The 5,210-nt window shown below is 38.4% G+C and overlaps 1 long non-coding RNA gene across 1 annotated transcript; it reads right to left on the minus strand.

The window, feature by feature from the left end:
• Positions 1-3,424: 3,424 nt before the first annotated feature.
• Positions 3,425-3,829, minus strand: LOC149161200 (uncharacterized). The gene is made up of 2 exons (XR_016261497.1): positions 3,659-3,829; positions 3,425-3,575 (listed from the first exon to the last, which is right to left on the minus strand). It is a non-coding gene; the product is annotated as an uncharacterized LOC149161200 (long non-coding RNA).
• Between the last annotated feature and the right edge of the window lie 1,381 nt (positions 3,830-5,210).

Genomic DNA, 5,210 nt, shown 5'->3' on the forward strand with positions numbered 1-5,210 from the left:
ATGATGTTATATGATATGCATGAATTATGTTATTTGGAAAATTTGCATGCATACAACATGTATGATGGATATGTTTCCCATCAATCTTGATGTTGTGGACCCATGTTGGGGTTAAGTGTAAATGCATGGTATACATGCATGTCTGTTGTGCTAATGATAATGTTCATATGGTTCATTGTGCAAATTACTTTGAGAAAGAGTATTAAAAGAAAAAAATATTCATGCTATGTCTGGTTAGGATCAGATGGCATAAGAGGAAAAGAATTTTCCTGTGTACGCTATGTCTGGTTAGGATCAGATGGCGTTTACTGGCGAGACCAGTGCAATTGCGGTCGAGTAGGACCTGCAAGTGCTTGGGTTGATGGCAATACCTACCCGGAGGGGTTGATGGTACTTGTCTACCCGGAGTTGGGTTGATGGCAATTACCTGCTCGGAGGGGTTGATGGTACTTGTCTGCCCGGAGTTGGGTTGATGGCAGCTACCTGCCCGGAAGGGTTGATGGTACTTGTCTGCCCAGATCTCCTCTCCCTAGAATTCTTGAGCTGGTTGGCCAGTGGGATTCTATGTTAGACCTGGTAAGGTCTCTATCAAAGAAACTATCTGGATGTGAAAATGACTCGAGTTGGTTGTGAGAACCAATTTCCATGGATTGGGAATTCTTTAGTTCATTGTGGACTAATGGCTAAATGAATTAAATAATCAGCTATATGTTATGTTAAAAAGGAATTTTACATATAGATGTGTAAAGTATGTTATGCACATTTAATAAGAATGAGCTTAGTGCTCAATAAGAATAAATGGAAATTTTAATTCCTTTATTGTGTTATTAATGTTGTGAACATCTTAGTGGGAGCTAAGACAATTCTTGCTTGATGCAGTGATTGACCGTTTGATGATTAGAGAGCTAGGTGCTCTTTTGGTACTTCTTGAAGTACTTTACGGATGTCTTTAGTGAGAATTCATTCAGTGTGCACATGAGCAGTGATTTATCATTTGATGATTAGTGTTAGTGCTCTTTAAGTACTTGTAAAAGTACTGTGAATTAGAAGCAATCTAATATTGCACAATTAATTGCTAGTCAAAAATGTCTCATTGGACTCAAAATATAGTGACTAATGTGGTTGAATTTGTTAGTCATATATTGCAGGAACTACTTACCATGGAAGGGTGAAGAATTGTCCAACCTTTATTAAAAGGCTTACATGGAAGTATTCATGATTTTCAAGCATAAGATGGTAAGTTATGGTAAGTTGACACAGAGAATTGTTTATTATGAATGAATAAGGGCCAGGTGGTGGCGATTAGAAGTTGCATATTTTTGCAATTACGAATGATTATGACTATTGATGCTTATAACTAATGATATTTCTTATGACTATATCATTACTATGTTGTTTGTCGGAATGAAATCGTTGATTTCAAAGAGAAAGGATCACATTTTGTGTGGATTAGATGGTAATACCACGAGTAAATATCAAAGTTCCGATGAAAGATAAACACCGAGGACAGTGTTCCTGTTAAGGGGGGGAGTATGTAATATACCTATTGTGATTTACCCCACGTAAAGTAATTTTAAATTACCAATCAGTTATTCAAACCTGCGTAAAAGTAATTTTAAATTACATTTCAGTTACAACTAATTCTTGGCATTGGTTAAATGGATCAGCGAGCACCCTAACAAGGGAGGATGGAGTTTCCTAAAAAGAAAAAAAACAGTTGATGGAACTGAAAAATATCCACTTCCCTTAACTGGAAAGATTTCCAGGAAGAAGGGAGGGGGGAATGAAAGTTCTTGCTTCTGTGCTGTAGTGACAGACAGAAGGGAATAGAAGAACAGAAGAAGAACATGCCTGGTTTTGAACTAAGTCTGGTAGAGACCAGATAGTCAAGACATTGGTGCAGTCTTACTGAGGATTGGGATCCGGTAAGAGTGAGCTCGGGGGGAGACTCAGGTCCCAAAGGACGAAGTCTCAAGGTTGGGTGGTTAAAGAGCTTAAACAGGAAATTGCAGGAGGCTTGCTACCAGAAATACAACACGCACGGAAACCAGGTAAGTATCGGAAACCTATTAAGTAACTGCTGTTACGGTTTACAGGTTTTTAGACCAGGATACTTGTAAGTCTCTGCTAATCTTAGTATGTAAAGATTGAATGCGAAACAAAAATTGTATCCTGGTTATAAAACCCAATTCTTGGGGATTTAAGGCAATAGTTATGAGATTGCTGCCTAGCATTTAAATGTACATTATTCGTAAGACGACAGAGCTGTAATACTCTCTGTAGGAATTCCCGAGACACATACCCTGTCCCTGTAGTAGATAGGCCAGGTAAACGGGATTTATTTAATAAGAACAGCAGAGGTTCTATATTATTCTGGGTACTGTAACTTGCAGTATAACCAAACGAAGAATAAACCCTTACTCTGTAAGTACTAATAATTTCGGGACCGCGTATGCTGGTCTCGTTTCTTGAAGACAGACAGAGGAAAGTGAGAGCCGTAATAGAGGCTTTGGGTTAGGGTTCTAGCAGAGGCTTGAATGGGCGACGGAGTTAGAGTTGAGCGGGTTAGTGCTCAGATGAAGAAGAGAAAAATGTAAACTAGTAAAACAAGAAAACATTTTCGATAGTGCCGTAATCGGCATAAACACCAAGGCCTGCATTTTATCCAATAAACCTCAGACAGAAGCATGAGGATCTATCGATGCGTAGTATTAACTTCCTCGCATCATAACCTGAGCCAAGAATGCCAGGTATGCATGCAAGAGCTTTCCGCTCTGTTTCCTCTTAAATAAAACAGTTAAGGCCAAACAGAACAAAGCTTATGAAATTGTATAAATCTCAAATGAAGGCTCAGAATCGAGCTTATAAACATGTATGAATTTCACATGAAAGCATTGAATAAGAGCTTGTATATGTAAACCGGGAACAGAGTTTGAAACCACATATGAATCTCAAATGAAAGCAATGAAAGGATTTAAGAGCTGACAGAAATGACAAACCTTCGAGGTATCGAGTGGTAAATATACATTGATAAAATGAGAGCCTGCTATAAGCGTAGGAAAGGCGTAAGATAGCTGTATTATAACATCCATTGACATATGTATATAAATGAAAACATGCCATTCGTATATGGTCCATAAAGCCAGCTATACATGCATTTCTGTTGAGGACTTCAGAACTGCTAGAAAAAGAATAACCTTATTAAATATTGGTAACTTGCTGGTTCGAACAGTGGTCTATTCACAGAGAACTCAAGCCGGGGTCGACCATGCACCCATCGAGTTCGGATGCAGGTGCAACCCTTACGGCGTTCCTATTATATGTATATAAACATAGAAAACAAGTAAATGCACAGCAGAGGAATCGAACCGAATGGAATATGTACAAGCAGATACATAACAGAGGAACTGAACCGAGTATCATATGTGCAAGTAAAATATCATTATATAGACAAGGAAATCGTGTTTGCTTAAACATGAAATGTATATAAGTGCTTCTCAAGCACTGTACAAAGAAGGAAACCTTTATCTGGATCATAACCATGGTCGCGTTAATCAAAACCGCCAATCCATAACCTGTAAACAAGGAAGACTAGTAATTGACATTACTTGAAATTTAACACAGAATAAACTTGAAACATTTAACCAATAAAACTCACTGAGCCAATTCGGTAGCTGGTAGCCCTGGAATGGTGGCGCCATGACAGACACCGCAAGCTGGAGGATAAACTGTATCGGAACCAAGGATTTGATACACAGACGAGACAGAATGGCGCGGAGACAAACGAACGCCGAGTAAAACCAAGGAAATCGCGAGGTATGCGGAGGTCTGCTTTTATAAACACAAAGAGTCCTTTTGAGACGTGGAGCGTCTGCCTCCGTTGATCTCTGCCATCGAATAACCTCCGTTGATCATTGCGGGATTACCAAAGAACCGGGCGGGAAAGTTCCTAACGGGAGCCATTTCCGTTCACGTGAAGAAGTCAGTCAGCCTTAAAGGTAAGTCCAGGTGTCATGAGATGGCCTTGCCAACTCTCACCTCCAGCACGGAAGCCAGTACGTGTAGATACAAGATATTAAAGAACTCACCGCATAGAATCATGTGCAGATATTTCATAATCAGGTTATATGAACTATGTTAACAAAACAACCCTTCGACCAGGCCTGGAATTTCAAATTCTCTCTGCCCGTCAATTGAAAATTTGATGACGTTTTTTCATTTTTCATGCCCTTCATTTTACGTTCTACACAAATTTTTAAGTGTGAAACTCCCTTATTTGAAAATTATCTTTCAACTACTATAATATAAAGTATAAATATTGGGAGAAAAACTATTATACTGAAATGATGGCCTTTGTCTTTTTTCAGAAATAGCCCTGGGAAATGAGTGAGTTTCAACATATATCGGATTCTTCATTGGTTATTCAATCTTCTTTTGGAGAGAGTCGTGGGAAAATGAGTGAGTTTCGACATATATAGGATTCTTCCTTGATTATTCAATCATTGAAAGGGAAGATACAAATTCACTAGGTTCCGTTGGAAGATTTGGTAAATCAGTGAAAAGAGGCATCAGATGTTTGAGACAATATCATTCGCTCATTTAATCAAGAAACAATATCTTGGTTCCCCTAGATGAACTGTTCTAGAAGACTCTATATCTCGAACCTTGATGCAATCAAGGTATTCTATCTTTTGATTTGATGTCTAGTTTTGATGAGTCATTTTCACTAATTTTTTATTGTCTAATTATAATATATATTCCTTATAACTCAGAAATGCTTACCAGGGGCAACTTAGTCACAGCAAGCTGCTGTTTGAATCGATTGTCTGCAAAACATTTACAAAATTCTGAATGCTATTCACGCAGCAAAGAGCTAAATAAGTAGGGATAAGAAACAAGACCTCTCAATGAATGCAGATGATGGAGCTACCACCATGATCACTATTATGCTAGTTTCAACACGTGGGAATAGTAAGTCTTTGTTAGTATGGCCGAATTTGAATACAACTAATGTGATAGTATGGGTGGATTTGTTTGGAAAAAGCGGTCTATCCTGTAGGTATCCCGCTCTCTCAATAAAGTCAAGAAAAATATCAAATGTTAATGACTCATAATCAATGGATAATTAATGCAACCGTCATATGACCAGTGACTATCAACCGATTAATTGAAATGGCCAGGAAGGTTGTAAGTTGACGACCGGGTAATCA

The sequence above is a fragment of the Pinus tabuliformis genome, chromosome 5_2, assembly GCF_031772625.1.
Source record: "Pinus tabuliformis cultivar Carrire ecotype Pingquan chromosome 5_2, CPIR1, whole genome shotgun sequence".
Taxonomy (NCBI): domain Eukaryota; kingdom Viridiplantae; phylum Streptophyta; class Pinopsida; order Pinales; family Pinaceae; genus Pinus; species Pinus tabuliformis.